Source organism: Heliangelus exortis, chromosome 1 (genome assembly GCF_036169615.1).
Source record: "Heliangelus exortis chromosome 1, bHelExo1.hap1, whole genome shotgun sequence".
In the NCBI taxonomy this organism is placed as follows: domain Eukaryota; kingdom Metazoa; phylum Chordata; class Aves; order Apodiformes; family Trochilidae; genus Heliangelus; species Heliangelus exortis.
Genome location: NC_092422.1, coordinates 150,610,758 through 150,629,644, shown reverse-complemented (window position 1 = coordinate 150,629,644; position 18,887 = coordinate 150,610,758). Strand labels below are relative to the sequence as shown.

Sequence of the window (18,887 nt, the reverse complement as noted above, 5' to 3'; positions counted from 1 at the left end):
AGCTGAGCTGTGGTCTTGCTTCTAGTAGCAGAAAAATCTGGTTTTCTTACTGCCAAACAGGCAGCTTCTGTTTAAGATGCATTTGTTGTCCCCTGCAGATCATGAGGCTACAGAATTGTTCTTCTTCATGGGATATATCCCCAGATTTCTGTCCTGTGAAAGGAGAGAAATGGTGAGGAAAAGAAATGAAAGGTGCTGTGCTTCGGAGCTTCTTGGGAGCTTCTTTCCACTCAGCCTGCTTTGAACACATCAAAAGCTTTCTCCTTTTCTTCCAAGACTTTTCATACATGTGTGTAAGATGTGCTTTTTGGTACCCATGTTGTCAGCCTTTCCACACCAACATTCTGGCTTAAATTTTGTATTTTGGTGCCAAGTTTGTTGCTTCATGCAAAAAGAGGGCATAATCTCTTTCAGCCTACAGTGAACACTACTTTGTCCACATTTTTCTTGAATTTGTTTACCATTTTGGGGGTTTGTTTTGTTTTTTCTGATTCAGCACCATGAATCTGTTATTTTATGGACACAATTGGAAGTCTAGAAGTAGCTTTCAATGCATAAAATAACAAGGTGACGAATATTATTTTAAATAGTTAGAGTGGATTTCTGCTTTTATTTGTCTATTTTCCCCAGTAGACCTCTGGTAGTAAGATAAAAATGATGAACCATTGGATTAAGAATTGTTTGTTCTAGGGGGGATTATGTTTGAGTGTGTTAAGCATAGGTAGCGATAATACATGAATCTATGCTATGAATGAAACCAAACACAATTAAAATCCTTTGTTGATACTGGCAAGAAAAAAATTTAGGTATTTTTGGAGAAACTGAATAATCTAGCTTTCCTCTGACATGTTTTTTTTGCTTCTGGGTGGGATACACAAAAGTCCCTTTTTTTAATGTTGATCTTTAATGTCCTTACTCTCTGGCTCTGAATTCATCTATCTGTGCTGCTTTCATTATTGTGTTTTGGTGATAACTGCTTGGCAAAGTAGTGTGGAAATACAAAAGGCATGCAGATAGGTTAATATACAGCCAGGAAAAAGAGTCTATGCAACCATGGCTGGTTCTTTTTTTTTTGTTTTGTTTTTTGGTTTTTGGTTTTTTTGTTTTTTGTTTGCTTGTGGTGTAAATTCTGCTCTTGGCCTAACATTGATGTTAATTAGTTGTCTGCACTTACATGTGCCACATTGAAGATCCATCTCCTTGTTAGTAAGGCAAATAAAAGCACAGATGAGATGATATAAGAAAATAAAAGAGAAACTGGGTTCAGATCAAGGACAAGCACTCTTGTTTGGATCTTATAAAACAGAGGAAGAGAGACTCTTTAAAAACTTGGAAGGTGACACTTTAAATATTTAAACAGGATTTCCTTTTTGTACACCCTTAGCTTGTAAATGGGCATTACTGCAAGACATTACTGAAAACATTACCTTTTAATAGGCTGTAATAAAAGAAACATTAGCAAGAAAACCTTAATAGAGATAAGTGGTACGGTTTTTTGTTCTTTTTCTTTTGTTTGTTTGTTTGTTTTTTTAAAGTAGGACTTTTTAGAAAGCTGATTCCTGGCTCAGGCTTGGAAGTAGCTGGGGAGAAATTGATAAAAGGAATGGTACTTCAAAGCTGTCCATTGTAGGGCTCCTTGTGAGTACTTGGCCATGGTTGGTTCCAGTCATTACCTCCAGGAAACAGAGCTAGGGAATCTTATCCTACAGCAAAGAAACCATCACATTTGTTTTTCTTATGGAGGATCTGAGGAGAATTTTTAGCTCAAGGTCTCCATAAATCACCACCTTTCAGAGTATGACAAGCTCTGTCCTGGCCAGAGTCCTGCTCCAGGCTGGATTGCTCCTGATGATGTGTACAATGGCAACTAACAGTAGAAGAGGTAAAGTGGGAGTGATAAGTAGATAAAAATATGTTTTGTTGTTTGAATCTGTTTTTTATAGGAACTAGCAGTCGAACTCTATTGGGAGATTATGTCATGATGAGGAAAATCCCCCTACTCTTCAGCTACAAAGAGAAAACATTTGGCACTAAAACAGATATGTTATGACCAGCTGTGTTTAAAATAAGTTTTATTATCACAGTGGCCATAACATGGTAGAATTCTGTAGGTATGTTGATGCAGAAACCTTTGTGCTTTTCTTTGTAGGAGTGGTTTCAAAAGGCTGCTTGATTTTTGTGGTTTCCTTGAAAAAGAGAAAAGATTCAAGGTCTTCCTGATGATACAGTTTTGCAGCGTGGCAAGAGAATTAGGAAGGGTCAGGTTCAGGAAGGACTAATAACTATACAGTTTTAAATTTATACCAGTTTGAACCAAATGTTCAGTATCTCACCTTTTGGCCATGAGTTTTCTTCATAAGTATGTAGTTACTTAGTGCTTCTTCACCTTGTTTCTTCTCATGAAGGAATTCACTGTTTTTTTCACCTTCCTTCCTCCTTGTCTCTAGAGGACAAATGAGTTATAATAAATATAGACAAGACAAGATTAGCAGATATTATAAACAAGTTTCTTTATTTGCTAAATTCCAGTATGATTAACAGGCATTTTATGTAGGGCACTTTGTCTTTCTGAAAAAATAAAAGGAACCTGACCTCTCAGACTGCAATGATATTTGTAGTTTGAATTATTTCAACTCTTCTTTTAGAAGAGGGCTAGCAAAGCAAAGCCTTGACATCAGGCTGCTGGGAAAATTCCATTTCTTTGTTACTTAGGAAGGTGGATGCTTTGTTAGGGTCTAGTGTTGGGATATGCAAAGAATGGATGTTGGTTTACCTCAGTCCATGCGTATCCTCTTTGTTTCCCTATTTCTGTGGAATGTCATCTGAAATTTTTTTCCTCTTTGCTGAACAGGAAAATTGACCAAAAAAGGTCAGCTAGAAGAACTTAGCACTGGTACTTTTTGCAGTCTAGTTGCTGCTGGCCTGGGCACCTGTGGCAAACAAGGCTCCCTCCTAGACCAGTAGGTAGGATGAAAGAAAATTAAATGCATGAAACATCTTTGGGTGGTGTGGGGGGAATGCAGACTATGCATAGTGGACAGGATATGATGGGTAGTTTTGCCACTAGGTAGTATCTGAAAATCGATATTTAAAATGCTCTTCAAGTCACACTGAACATGGTAAGTCTGGGAATCAAAGGCTGAGCAGCTCTGCTCTGAACACCCTTGAGAGGGACCAGAAAGATGCCTTCCCCTTCTTTCACCCCCTGCTCCTTTCCAAAAAACAAATTATTTTTCTTGCTGTTTTTTCCAATACCACATGTGGATTTTTCCCACATATCTTCTAAGCTGCATCAGTCTTGGTCAAAGGTCTGAAAGTCACTGTAGTTTTTTAAGAGTCTTCACAATCTCATGATCTCCCTTTGTGGGCGTAGGCAGGGAATTTATGCTCAAGCCACTGATCCGTGTGTCTGTTTCCTACTGCAGTACCCTCTATGCACATCCTTTTAACATTTGTAATGGTGTTTGAAGGAAATAATCTAATCTTCCTGAATAATATGCTGCTCTCAGTTTCATTTACTTACTGCATGCACTTATTTAAAGAGATTTGTCTTCTGTAGCACTAACAAGAAATCCTGGGTCTGCTAAAAAAGTAAGAGTGTTGGCTTCAGAAAGGCAGAAACTTAGCCATGTGAGGGTTTTATTGGTAATCTCTATTGCAATTTGAAAAAGAATAATTTTAGCACTGCTAACAAGGTGTCCCTCTGGCAGGGGAAACTAGGACTTTATATATGAATATATTTACCAGTGTAACTTTTCTGTGCTCAAATTCAGAAGCAGATCCAAGTTGACTATATGAAAACAATTTTTATAAAACCTATGACTAATATAATTTTTTTCCTATTTCATAATAGGAAAAAAAAAAAAAAAAGGAACTGATTTACTTTCAATAAATAAGCCTGAATCTTGCAGAGCTTGGAACCGCTGTAGCAGGAGAAACCTAAAAGTAAAACTGATTTCATTGTTCACCCTGCAAGAAGCTGAAGATGGAAAGAGGCAAAAGTAAACAAGGAAACAGTGACAAGTAAATAGCTACTGAAATAGCCTAACAATTAGCTGTTCATAAGCCAAGTCTGCTTTAATACACCAGGGAAGGTAGAACCATTCAAAGGTCAATCATAATAATAATAAAAAACCTATGGCAATGTTGAATTTCTGTAGCAATGTGGATGGACAACTTTTAGACATCTGGATCAGATTTAGGAAACTTTGTATCAGTATAAATAACATGAAACACATTTTGTAGTTCTATTATCTTGTCTATTTCTGTGTCCTTCCTAGTTTTGGGGTCATTTTATTTTTCTTTTTAGGATGACTTTCCTATAGTGGCATTCAGCATTTTGAAATGGTAGTGTTGAATAAAAGATTTTAAGTGTCTGACCTGTATATAAGTTGTGTGGAGTTTTCCACCTCTTCTCATATTTTGCCTGTTTCAGACAAAATGATGCACCATCTTGGCCCCTGAGACTGTGAGAGGAGATAAGCATTTGGGTGGCAAATATAATAAATATGCCTGTGGTACATTGGCAGAAAAAATAAATACACTTCTAGTGGCTCTGGAAGAACTTTTCCACTGTATGTTTTGTGAAATGAAGATTTCTGTCAGTCAAAAAGGTACAATTGTACATGTAAACAGAACTGTTGTAAAATTAGACATCAGTGTGTTTTTGGAAGGGTGTCAGTGTCCCCACGTAGAGTAGAGGGTGTATATAATTTTTTTAAAACTTGAAATCCATTACTATTTATAAACAACATTCACAGAAACATCATGATAAATTATATGTTGTCTCTTTTGACCTTACCAGTAGTGCTTTTCTTCTTGTTTTGCAAAGAAGTTTTTCCCTGTGGACTTGTCCATCTGATTATGAAAGGCAAAAGGATGTAAAAGCTGAGCTGAAGTTGGGGAACTTTTTGTTTTTGTGTTGGTGTCCCTCTGCCCCCCCTTTTTTTATTTTTTCCTAGAAGATTTATATGACTGATTTAAAATTAAAATAATACATTAAACTGGTATTTGATGACTTCAATTTCTTTTTCCTGTGCTTCTTTACCATCTTAGTATGGTGCATCTCTTATCTCCACATTCTTAAACCCTGTTGGTGTGCATCAAGACACTAGCATTAACAAAAGAAAGAAAAAAGGGGGGGGGGAGAGGGGAAACCATTTATTACTGCTGCTTAGAAGGCTATGTAGAAAATGTCAAAAAAAACCCCAAAACTTTTCCAGGCTATTATTACTACCCTTGCAGAGTATCAGTGGTTCTACATGTGTTCAGGTGGCTAGTTCCATTCATTTTGAAGGGTGCAACTGTGCTTTTTAAGACAAGGATATTTTTTTTATTTTTATTTTTAAAGTAAGTCTGGACAGGGCACACTTACAAAAAAAAGAAAACTCACATTGATTCAGGAAGTTTGTTTTGTGGCTCTTTGGAAGAGAACACTCTGTCCCCTCTTTGCAAAACCAATACAGTCTCTTGGCACAGACATTATTCTTTGTAGATGCCTTGCTTTAAATTACTTCCCAGTCATTTTGCAAGATTAAGTATCACAGTTCCTATTTCCTGGATAAATTCTGCCTTGTATAATTGTGCTTTCACTTTGTAAATGACATCTGCAGAGGTACTTGGGCAATATGATTAGATCTTCTAAACTTTATTTGATAGTTGTTGATGAAAGATACCGTGTAATAGAAATGGTGATTATAAATGGTAGGATAGGAAAAATGTGTTTATAATATAGCACTCAATCAGAAATGGTTATGTCTCCTTAAAGAAAATTTTATCTAAATACGGATTGTATGATTGCTGTTGTTATTGAAAAAGAGATGAAGAAGTAAGGAGTAGCAGTGATCCAGAACTTTGGGGAACTGTTCTTTACTGAGAAGTTGAGGAACTGTATGTGAGTTTGGTAGAGAGATGTCCTTTTCCCTTTTGTTCAACTTTTTTTTTTTTTTTTAAGAAAAGAATATTAGTAAGATACTCTATGTTACTAAGTGACTACTGGTAACAATGTATTTCATGTTCTTACATGAGACATATCTCACCTGTGAGAATCTGGCATGAGCTGCTGGAATTACAGATAAAAGCAAGGAAAGAAACAAGCACTGTGCAGCATTAATCAAACAGGGAGCAATCTCTAGTGCCCTCTTTTGATAACATCTTCAGTGGAACCAATTAGGGGAGGATGGTTAAGTGTTGTTGATAGGTTATTGGACTGATTCTCCAAGTGGCTGCAACTCCTACTGACTTGGGCTCTTACTAGAAGGGAAATGAAAGATTTCTTGTACCTTGTAGGAGGCAATTCTACTTGTAGTAAGTAATATTGCCAGAGGGTGACAAAAGCAGAACAAATCTCTGCTGTAAAAGCTTGTAAGTTAGCTGAAGGTTTACACATGTATTTGAGAGTGATTTTTAGAAATGTATATTTTTTTATTATAAGAAGAAAAAAAACCCTTACAAACTTCCCTTTTCCATATTTTAAATCCAGACTAAAGTGTTTTGATTGTCTCATCTCTCTTATCTTCTTAGCAAAGCCTTTTTCCTATAATTAAAAGGGCATCCAATTTTCTAATTGATGCTAAATCCAATCCAAGCCCCCACATAATGATTTTGCCCTTCTCTCCCCCTCCCATCATTGTCTGATATTTTATTTGCACAGTCATTGCTCACTACTCATACTCGTGTCCAGGGCTGCAAACAGTGAAATCACATTAGCAAGGAGGAACTCTGAGACTCACCAGTGAAATTTCTTTTTTCATTTTCTGTGTTGTGTTGGCTTTAAGATGAGAATCCCAAAACCTGTCACAAGTTTTAAAGAAAAGGAGTTTGGAAACAATGAATGTGCTACTGTTTGCTACTTTCCTTTCTTATCAGAATTCTGTAGTTTTTCTATACTACTGTGAAGAAGTTTCTATTGGAAATGAGGTGTCATCCATCTTCTCTTCCACATACATACACACACACATATTGTATATGTGTGTATATATATACATGCATACAGCCAAGCCTGTTCCCCTGTCTCAGAGCTTTAGAGATGGCCCTCTTTTATTTAGAGGTAAATTTTAAGCATGTCCCTTTTCCCTCTTTGTCATATCCTCAGGTGGCAGTGTCTGCCCCTTTTGACTTTTTGAGATAGAGACCTACACACACAGATTTCTATCTAATTGCTTCTGAAGGCTTTTTGGTCTGTTACTTTATCAGCATTTAACCTTGATTCCTATGAAATTAGTGACAACCCTCTTGTCCTGACCCAGGCTACTGTCAAGCATTGGATATGCTACTAACTATACCTGCCTCTTAGAGTGCTCTTTTTCACTTGCACTTGTGTTTTCTTAGGAAGTCTGTCCCCTTTATCTATGTTGTACAAGGGAGGAAATGGGCACAGAGGGGTAGAGGGTCTTGTCCAAGGCAAGTGAGCTGGGAAAGGCTGAGGTTTGTGGCTGGGAAATGAGGTGTTAATGGAAGGCAGTCTTTGGTACCTTGATGTCTTCTGCCCATGTGTTGCCCTTTCTTCAACATAGGTTTCCACTAATTGCCTATATCCCCTCAAAATATTAGAATTTTAAGGTTTTGACAGAATTAGGTGATTAACAGATAAACCACCACTGTAGTCTTGTCATATTAGTAAGTAACTTAATAAGGTTTAGTATATAAACTAAATATACTACTTCTTATATTAATATGCAACTGCTGGATCAATTCAGATTGAGTGAATTGACCTGTTGCCACTTGCCCTGTTACTGGATTGACTTACAACTCCTTCTTCCAATTTTGTTACTAAGTCAAATTGATCTGTACTTTTTAATTATTTTTAATTGGATTGATTGTAAAATGGAAAGCATCACTGCAGGACTGGTCCTGTAAGGGAGGGGAAATAGAACCTCTCATAGAAGCCACAGAATTGGGATAAGGTAAAAATGTCTCAAAAAAGTAACTCAAAAATATACAACTGCAAATAGAGCAGGTTTGGTGAAATTGGAAGGACTGGCCAGCTGCTGGGATGGAGCTGCTACAAAGCTGGAAATGACTTATAGGTGCAACCAGGTTAGAACAAAGTGTTGTATATAGCTAAAGATACAGAAGAGAAAAGATCTAAGCTTGTCCAAACTCTTGCATGTTACATTCAGAATTGCCAAGTGGCAAAAATTTGAGGGGAAAGTGGGAGAAGACCCTAGTTGTCACCTATTAAAAAAAAAAAATTACACCATTTGCTGTCTTCTTTCTCTTTTTTTTTTTTTTCATCTTGTTTATTTTTTCTTTTCTGTATCCTCCTTTCTAAAGCGCCCCATTGGCTTCAGCCCCACTGGTTCATGAGGATTTTTTTGATCTGTCTCCAGCTTCTCTCAAAAGAAAAAGGTTTTGTCCTGTCTCCCATTTGGGCCATGTGGCTGCTGGTGCCCTTTGAGTGCAACCCTGGGCTCCTTGTCCCTCAGCCACAGCTGAGTTTGGGGAGCGTGGGAGCTTGTGGGCAGCATTTGCTTCCAGAAGGGAACAGGGATGTGAGGTGAGGAAGAGGCTCTGTTTTTATAAACAGCTCTGTCCTTGGGCTTGACCAAACTTTTACAAAATGTATTTATGAGCTGCTTACTCTCTTGTTTCCTTTGCAGCCTTCTCAGCTCGGCTGAGCCTGGCAGGTCCACGGCTTCATAAATTCCTTGCCCTTGAGAAGGAATCCAGCCCCAAACTGTGCTTGAAAGCAGGGGTGTGGGTAGAAGTTGTCCGGGTCTCCTGACTATGAGCTTCCTGTTAGCTGTGCAGTTCTTCTGAATGCTGCTGTTCACATTTTTGAAAGTAGTGGCTGATGAGGGGGATGGTGGAGTCACCATCCCTGTAGGTATTCAAAAACAATGTAGATGTGGCACTTCAGGACATGCCCTAGTGGGTGTGGATTTTTTATCTGGAGTGGTGGTTGGACTTGGTCATCTTAGAGGTTTTTTCCAACCATGACAATTCTGTGAGGAACTCTAACTTCCTCCTCTCACAGAACCAGAGAAATCACATTTTGGAAAGTCAGCACTTAGCAAGTCTAACTGATCGTATGACATGCAGTGGAATTGCAAAGCTGAACCTGTTTATTTTCTGTTTTTGCAGTGATTTTTCCTTTTGGGCAGCCACCTTCTGAGTGACTTTGGAGAGATGTCAGCCACCTGAACTGAAATCAAGCAGTGGCAGGGAAGCATCTACCCAAGCTGAAGTTTTAATCCCAGACACGTGGCATTTTCCCAGTTGGTTGCTGGTGAGTTGTATGTAAGCACAGCTTCTCTCTCTCTTTCTTTAACAACTGGTACCTTGTTTCAAACTAGATTTCTAGACTTGCTTTATTTTCCTAGAGGATTCCCTTAAGAGTGATCTTAAGGGAAAATGAGAGTGATCCAGGTTATCAGCTGATCTTAGGAAATCCTCACTACTTGTTTGTATGTTTATGGATTATTTTTTCCTCTCCTTCCACTGATTACTAACATCCTGGTGAGGCTAAACTTCAAATCTGTAGCAGTTGGTATGTTGTACTAGATGATATTAATCAGAGGTGGTTTTATACCCTCTTCCTTAGTGCTTCATAGCCTGGACATACAAGGTGTGAGGTTCTGATAACAGAAGCAGTGACTGGCTGCTGTCAGCAGGAGGATGATTAAAAAAAAATGTGTGTGTATGTGTGAGTGTGCTTGTTCACTCCCTTTCCAGCTGAATAGCAAAATTACACTCCCCAAAGCCTTTTATGTAAGCGTATGTTTTTATTTTGTTGTTTTGGTTTTGTTTTGGTTTTTTTCTTGTTTAAATCTCTGTGTGGCTGTGCACAGATGAACTTTATGCCCAGCTTCCTTTTGAAGATGCTTTATAAAGAAACAAGTGTGCTTGTTTTAACCTCCAAAGCTCCTTCAATACTAGACATACCTGCTCTGCAAAAGGTAATAGCTCGCAATTGGTTTATTTTGATGGAAAGGTGGTTTCCAACCAGTTTCTCCCATCTGTGATTTTCCTTGATAAAACAATGGCAACCTGCTTCTTCCAGCAGCTGAAATGCTGCGATTCTTTGACAATGAATGTGTGGAACACTGCCTTGCACCTTATAACACTCTGCTTTATTTAAGACACTGTCATAGTGGGCTAATTGCTGTCTTCCCAGGGGTGTTGCACCAAGGTGCTGATGGGATTTGAACAGCCTGGTCTGCAAGCATGTGTTCACTGCAAAAAAAACAACATATGCACCTTAGCTATGGCTTGTCATTTAAACATCTCTGTGAAATTTGGGAGGAAGTAGCCCCACTGTACATGGAGAGAGTCCCTTCAAAGCATTGGTGAAATACAGGTCCACTTCAGATACTGAATCTTCCTGCTTGTATCAGAGTTAAAGGTTGGTGCTTTAAGCAGAGCTGCCTGAAGTTATCTTCTTAAGAAGACAAAAAGAGACCCTTGTAAGAATGAGTGAGAGAAGGGAAATCTATATTCTGCACTCTTGTCCAAATCTTCCAGGTTTTATCCAAACTGTTAAGAGTGATCATTGGAATATTTGGACAAAACCTGGTGATCAGTACTGTTCTTAGCTTTATGTGCTGACTTGATCAGCAGCAGACCTGGAAAATTACTCTGGCTTGAAAAATTATGAGGGTAATTCTGGTTTTATGCTGGAGGATGCAAAGGCAGAGCAAGGAACTCAAGTACATTATTTCAAGGCCCAGTAATTATTAAGCCAACCTAAACCCAGTATGTTTTAATTAATGAAATTTCTGAAAAACAAATGTAGTGCTATTGTCAAGTCTCCATTGTATTTTTTCAAGTTGGAAGGTACCTGTCCTTAAGTTCCCTTCATTCTCATTATTGGCCTTCTCTCTACTTCAGTTCAGGTATAACAGCTTCTATCTTGGGAACTTCTGAAGGTAGAAGCAATTCCTCCATACTGCTTGAGAATTCTGAACCCCAGTGCATAAATAATACAACAACTTTAGTGCTAGCCTTGGCAGCTTTGGAGGAGAAAGGTTTTAAAATTGTTGCAATTGATTTTCTGAGTGTGTACACATAGAGAAAGCAAGGTGGTAATTGAAGCAATGTGTTTTATATAAAATCATTATTGCTTGGGTAGGTGCACTTTTTTTCACCAGCAAGTAAATTCAATTATTAGAAGTTAGAGACCACAGATTTGCTAGAAGCCAAATTATTCTATGTAGGTAAAATTATTCTCTAACAGTGGAAGCATGTCTGTGTTTTGGTCAGGAAGGTCTCAAATTGAAGACTAGTGGCTGTCTGTCATATTCATGGTTCCTGTGTGACTCACAAGCTTCAACACCAGCATGGGGGACAGGGCACAAACCCTTGCTCCCCTAGTGTGGGTAGGAAAGCATCTCTGTATGGAGAGACTTCTTTTGAAAACCAAGCTCATGGAGAAGGTACAAAGAGAATTCACTGCTCAAATGAAGATCAAGTCAGCCAACACCTGCTTATCACATCAAGTGGAGTCAACACTGTGATGTAAATCACCTTGTGCTATGGATATGTCCAGCTTGATGAGTTTGCCTATGGCTGCACTTAAGAAATATGTGTGAGCTCATAATGCAGCTATTTCTGAGAGTGCTGTAGCAATAAAACATAGAGTTTCAAGTACTGCATTTGTGGAGTGTCTAGCTCTTTATTATAGGCATCCTCACCAATAAAAATTAATATAAATTAATATAATAGATACATTACAGAATCCAGTGAAGGAACCTCCTGCCCAAGATGGTTTTGTTGCTGAGGTGCTGAAACACACAGACAGAAACTGCAGACCATCATAAGTCTCCAAATAAGCAATGATCAGCTGTCAATGCATATTTTGAAAACTAGGAAAATACTAGGTTAGGCAGCTGATTTAAATCAAAGCACCCTTTTATCCCTTAGCATATATTTTGCTTACATGGGGGTTTCTGGTAGTTTTAGTGTAGCAAAATTTAACCTATTTCTTTATGGGAGTAAATAGGACAGTCTCCCAGATTTACTGTTATCTGCTTCAGTTGCCAGTGTTTTGCATTTAAAAAGTAAAATTCCTAGGTACCATTGTTTTGGGTTTTTTAATCTTGTATTTCAAAACGCGTGGTTACACAATCTCTTAAATCCTGTAGATAGGGAGGGCATTCTCACATCAAAATAAATGTTGCTGCAAAGATAGGGGATTTGCTTTTGGAGAAATAGAGAAATCTGTGCATTCTGAGTATTTTCATTGCATGTGGTGTGGCTTTTGATGCTCCCATGCCCTGCTCTGCAGGCAAAGGATCAGTGTCATGACTGAGAGCCACGTTGCTTGCTGAGTGTTGACAGCTTGTCATTACAGACAGCGCTTTTTCCTCCTGGCTTGTAGCTGCAATGATTTAGAAATTATTATAATCTCTTTCTTCAAATGACTTGGGAAAGGGTTGGTGTTTGCTCTTCCCAGATTCGGGGAACTTTGCTTTTCCTTTGTGCTGAGTTTACAATTATTTTACTGTCTCAGTTGAGTTTTCTTAATGTATTGAAAATCATTAAGATCCTGTGGGTTGTAAGAAGATGTGAAGAAATGAAGTGGTGAGGGGAGAAGATGGAAGACATGGTAGTTAAATACTAAGTTGGGGTTTTCTTGGTTTTAGGTGGGGTGTTTATTTTACTGTTTCTGGTACGTAGGGTGTGGGGAAGGTGAGGTGATGATGCATATGTGTAATAGAGTATGGCACTTGCTCAGCCATGGGGCAAGAAAGAATTGCACATTAGCCAGTTCTCTGCCCTTTTAACTGGAACTGTAGATGAATTTTCTGCTTAATGCACAAGTATTGCCACTCTCTGGACTGGGCATGTACACTGGGCTGCTGAAAATTAAATTGGTAAATGAGATCCAGTGACGTAAAACCAAACCCGAGCAAACAAAGCCCCCTGAAGGGTGCAGGCAGAGAGCACCCTTCATCCTCTGTCATGAGAGGAACAGGGCTGTTGAATTAGCTTCCACCTTTGTTTTGAGAGGTTGCTGTGGTGATGAATAACCTTTGCAGAGGGTGTGTGAGCAAGAGTGCATGTGTGCCTTGTTTTGTGCATATAAAACAATGCTGCTGAGCACACAGCTTCTCACTGCTGCATCAGAGCATATATCCTGGCAATGGTCAGCTGCTCCCCAAAATGAGTTAAATATAAAACCTTTGGTTTAGGGCTACTTATTGTCATGACGCTAATCTACTGATAATTTCCTTTTGTTGCTTCCATACTAGGGAGCAGAAGTCTGGGTGATGGCAAAACAGCAGCTTTTTTCCATTGCATGGAAGGGGAGTTGCAAAGTAGCTGATATGCTTTATTTACGTAAGCTTATGACACTGAGCTTTATCTCATTACCTCAGCTTGAGGAAGGATATCAAGTAGGGAAATAGACCCCAGAAGAGAGGAGAGAAGGGCTATTATCTGAGAGGACTTTTTTTTTCTGCTGCAAAGTTAACATTTCATAGAATGAGAGAGGCAAAAAACCCTGGCAACCCTCTGTGGATTAGTATAGTTTCTTTTTACCCACCATTTATCAATAAACATTACAATAAAATATTATTACACTTACCATGGCTCAAAATAGGTTTATTATTTATCTTAAGATATGAAAATCTGATATAACAACCATACTTTGATACACAAGCATGTCAATAATAGAATATAAACCTCTTCTCCATCCATAACTTGTAAGAAGAGATTATCCAGTGACCATGACAAGTACAGTGAAGCTAAGATGTCTACTCTTGCTACACAATTCCTGAATTAAAAGAAAAGGTGTGAATTAGTTCTGTGTCAGCTCCCCACCCAGCTCCCCACCCCTTCAGTGGGAATCACTGTGCTTGGAAGTTTCATTTGGAAAGGTTGTCTTGGAAGGTTGTCTTTTCAACTGCAGCTGTAGTGAAAGATCAAAGAGGAAGATGTAAACTTTTAAAAAGCAGTAAGGCCTCTGACAGCATTTAAAGTGAAGGTGGCAAAGGCAGGGCTCACCTCCCCATTGTGCAACTGATGGGGCTTCTTGCTCAGCAAAAGCAGTTGGGGAAATAACCTCCTCTCCCTCCAGCAGTTTTCTGAAGCATGTCACCTGAAAGTTTTCACCAGCTCAATTTAAGCATGCTGTCAACTTGCATATTTAAAATCACCTTCAGTAAGGAGTATTTAATTATGTCTTCTAATACCTTACTCAAGCTCCCCTCCTGGATTCTTGAGAATCTGGAGAATGCTGCTATTTGAGTGGAGCCAGCATTTATAGGAATAAATTAATAGCAGGACCGTAGCTATGCTCTTTTTACAACTGACACATTCTCCAAGTCTAACACCGCACCTCCTGTACTTCTTCAAATTCATTTGTTCCGTTTCAGTTCAGTCCTTTGAAATGTTTGGTGATGAATGAGTTCACTTTACAAGCGGGTGATCAGCAGCAGCTGCTCACAGTCATGCTTTAAATGGAACCCATCTGCCAGCAGATTGTTCAGAGTGTGAGTTTCACATTGTCAGGAGACCTGATTACACCGGGGCAGTATCTGGGTCCTGTGTGCCAAAAATAAAAAAAAAATCAAAACAAAGTCCACATTTGGGTGGACTGTGGGATAGCCTTGCAGTTTCATCTGTAGAGCTGTGATTTAGCCTTCTGAGAGGAGAGCCAAGAGGATGCAAGCAGTACTTCTGCACTGACTTGCAAATAGGTGTTCAGGTGTCAACTGAAATTAGGATTCTCGAGTGCAACATAACCTTGAGGACATCATGAAGTGAATAAGAAATGGGTTTAGGCAGATCACAACCATACTTGGAGCCAAGTAATCAAGCAGTGGTAAGCTCAGTAGAATATGCAGTGATTGTTGTTTGGATTTTAATCCTGACCATTTGATGAACCTCATCACCATCACTTTACATTTTTTAATTGTAGTATATTTTCTTCAGAGGATGAGCTTGAGAGGAAAAGACATCAAGTACTCAAATCCGCAAAGGGAGACACGACATTTTTTTGGCCCAGTACACGTATATTATTTCTTATTTTCAATTGTAATTAGAGGAGGACAAAATGTGTCTGCTGAGGCTGTTTTGCCATTCGCATTTCAGGCAATGTTTGAGAGCAACAAATGATCATTTGTTGATTGCATTCATTGTTCTCATAATTTTATGTAAAGTTTTGGTCTTTAGTTATATTCTCAGTTGTTTCTCAGCCTGCAGTTCGTTGGTCTTATCCACAGGTAACTTCTTGTGTTTTCTTTCTCCCCAGTTAGTTCCTCATTAAGACTTTTGGGACGACTGAGTTTGTGCTGGGGTGTGTGTATAGCTCCATGGAAAAGCATTTCTTACCAGCAGAAGTTTAATTACAGTACTGCATGTTTACCCCAGTATGTAATTTTCATTATATCATTTCACTTTAGGAAAGAAAATTTTCCTTGCAGGAGAACAGTGGCACAGCCTCCTTTGCCACTGCAAAACTCTTATTTTTGTAGTAGGAGGGCTGCATTTTATTTTTAGGCTTGGTTGTGGTCTCCAACTGCAGAGACTGCCCTTTGGTGGTGGTCAGATAAATGTTGCCTGGGCAGCCCACATTGCCCTCAGCAATGGGAGACCTCACGCAGTGTTTCTCTGCTTTGAGTTTCTCCCTTTTCACTTTTGGTGCTGCATTCTCCATGCATTGCTGCTGAAGAGTGCCAGACTGGCTTTGTGAGCTTTTATTTTATGTCAGTGTCTTGCAAATAAAGTGTGGGTTGGCATGTGGTGAGAGAAGTCTCTCCTTTACAAAATAAAAGCAGCACTGTGTATCTCAGAGCTTGTTACTGCTCTGTACCTGAAAAATACAGATGACTTTTTTTTTTTTTTTTTTTTTTTTTTTTTTGCATTGGATACTCATTAACGTGTTCCACATGGAGATGGTGAGAAATGCACATTGAGTGAAGAGGCTGATTGATGTTGGCTTGTGTTACGAAAATATGGCTGACAGAAGGAGTCAAAACATGTTCTTTTTTTTCTTTAGGGTGTATTGTTTTTCTTGCATATGTTTAATCAGGGAACTTAGCAGGGGAATACCATTGCTTAATAGCTGGCAGTATCTTGTTATCTTCTTTTAAAATACTTAATAGAGTTAAAATAAGGTCTGGCACTCGTTTGAACGCCCACTTGGGACTTTGGATTATAAACATGTGGTATCTGTAAATCAGCTGCAGACACAAAGTATTCAGTCCTGAATCATTTAATCTAACAAGCAGTAAAAGCTGCACACCAGTGAGCATGTGAAAAACCTTCTTCTGCAGATCTACAGATGACTGTGTCCCTCCTTACTGGGAGCTCTCGGATCTGAAAACTGATGGGTTCTGAGTTCAGCTTTTCAGGCTTCAGAAGTTAGGCCTGAAGGGGAGGGATTTGGCAGGAGGGTAAAGAGGAAAACTTTTTTTTTTTTCCCTTCCAATGTGGACAAATGGAGCCAAACACGGAGAGCACAAAGAAAGGGCATCCCACATCAGGAGGAGCTGGGTGATGTGGCATCTCTGAAGAAGCTCAGGAGGTGTCACCGGTCTGCTTGGCTCCTGCCTCCTTCTCCAAGCTGAGTGTGAAGAGGCAGGGTATGCCAGGCCCACTGCTCTCTGGATATTTGAAGAGGCAGAATTGATACGTAAGAGGATTATAAATTAAATTCTCAATACCTTGTCTGGACTGTACCAATCATTAAGGATGAAATTAATTTTTAAACCAAGGTTCTTTTCCTTTGGATTTTACATGTTTTTAAAAGGTCAGGGTTTTGCCACTATTTAAGCAGAAAAGCTGAATGATGTCTGGGTACTCTGGGTTCTCTGCATTTTTAGTTTCTCACTTGAAACTAGAGGAATAATATACTTTTGGCAATATCTGTGACTGAATGCAGATTTAATGTTATGTCACCAAGATAAATTCATAGCATGAGCAGTATGCTTAGTGCCATGTAAAATTCCAAGGTTTTTTTTTTCGATTTTTTATTTTCACAGGTAGTTGTGAGTAATATTCCAGCACCTGGTTTAATTTTTATCAGATGTGAAATAATATCTTGTTCCTGGAAATGCAGAGCTGTGAATGGGGTTAGCAGTGCCTACCAAAGAGTTCTGTAATCTGTTACTTGCTGCAATTCTTGGTGAAGGAGTGAAACTATAGTGGTTGAGCCTGTAGGGATGTGATAGACAGCAGAACATTTCAAAACTGCTAGCAACTCAGTTTTCATGTAATACCTCTTAGTGGCTAATCCTATGTCAGCATTATTACAGTCCCTCAGTTAAAGTTGTAGCCATTATAACAGAAGATGAAATACTATTTGCTATCATTTGGAGATGGCAAATTCTATAATTTTGTTTACTTATTTAGAAATTGAAAATGAAAAATATGTTGACATAGAGAAAATGTAAAACTAGGAGGATGTTTACTGTGATCTATTGTTGCCAATATCCTTACCTACAAGATTTTTTCTTAATGCAGCCTAGGTTATGAGTGGAAGAGTTTACTTTTTTTTTTTTACAGTCCTTTCAGCAAGTGAAATATGGCCTTCTGTAAGCCAGGCAGAATTTCTTACTGTTCTCTACTGCATCTGGACAGATTTGTTTAAAGGGCTATTTAAAAAGCTGCACAGGGAAGCTGCACAGGGCTATTTAAAAAGCTGCTCTGTGCTATTTATTCACATACAGTATTCCCCCAAAGCACTGTATAGTAGTATACTGTGTAACCAAATAGCATCTGCCATGTAGTAACAATCAACTAAAGGTTTATTTTTGCTTCCAAAGTACCAAATTTGTTTTTCTGAAGCCAATGTACTTTCGTCTCCATGATCAAACTCTATTATGAGGAAGTTGTACCATGTAAAATTCCACTGGGACATAAGAAATTTACTTTTTTTGGTGGCATGGGTGTTGTGGCTATGCAGAGAGACTGCTGCAGATCACTTCATTGAAATCCTCCACAGCCAGCTAAATACTGAGCTATAGCTGTTCACACTTGTGATGGTGTTTATGTGTTTGTATTTTTTAGAGAGACATAAAACCATATCCATATTATTTTCTCTACCTACCATCTGCTTTCTTGTATTTGTGGGCAGTACTTCTTAAGTAACTAGGTAGCTGCCTTGGGCATTATCAGGTGCTTTCCTTTAAAGATTGCACTCCTGTCACAGGTGGTGTTGTGCCACTTGCTGCAGGTCTCTGCTTTGCACTTGCTCACTGGGAGCCACATGCCAGTCAGGAAGAGAGGCCACGGGTGGCTGGAAATCATTCTGATTTCCAAGAAAAGCCACTTTCCTGCTGTCCTAATTTACATTTCACTCCTCAGTTTCCCAGCAGTTAGGTGAAGGCAAACCTCCTACACCAGCTTTGTGGCACAGGCTGCCCTGTTTGGAGCTGGTATGTGGCAAGGCATTGTTCTTATTACCAAACTCCTAATATCCATCTGATTGGTGTCCTAATATCCCTGTTGGTGTCCTTTCTGCAGGTTAATCAAGAGCTCTTGATAACATAGCATAGCTCTTAGACAGGCCATGCAACATGAGCCTGCTGTGACACAGGGCTACATCAATGTCTTGTCTTCTCTGCCTGAACAGGATTCTGGGCAAAGAGAGGACTGCTGTGCTACCTTTTTTAGTAGACCTAGTTGATGAGAAATAGGGATCTGATTCAGCTGACAGCTCACATCATATTGATAGGTTCCTATCAGTCTGTGTGGAGTGTGGTTATGTGCTCCCCAGAGAGCTTCAGGAACCTGTGAACTTAGGTACCTCTCTGTTTAGAGGAAGGTGCAGCTGGTGGCAACTAATAATTCTGTAATAGAAACAAGATGCAGAAAAATAGGCTCTGTATTGCCCATAAAGAAATAAAAATCCCTTCTGTGAAAAGGAATAGTAAAGTTCAGGCTACTGGCAAGACGTTGATAACACTTTGCTTTGCACCTTGATAACATTTTACAACATT

General features: G+C 39.0%; 1 protein-coding gene across 13 annotated transcripts in view; it reads left to right on the top strand.

The window, feature by feature from the left end:
* Window positions 1–18,887, top strand: part of EPS8 (EGFR pathway substrate 8, signaling adaptor) — a 131,720-nt gene that overhangs the window by 23,817 nt on the left and 89,016 nt on the right. For 9 of the 13 annotated variants that reach the window (XM_071732995.1, XM_071733005.1, XM_071732994.1 and 6 more), the window contains exon 2: window positions 9,085–9,229. The exons of 1 other annotated variant lie outside the window; for it this stretch is intronic. The gene's annotated coding sequence lies outside the window, so the exon portion shown is untranslated. Of the gene's footprint in view, window positions 1–9,084; window positions 9,241–16,431; window positions 16,580–18,887 lie in introns of those variants that run through there. 3 more of the 13 variants (XM_071733001.1, XM_071733006.1, XM_071733003.1) reach the window with 2 other exon arrangements.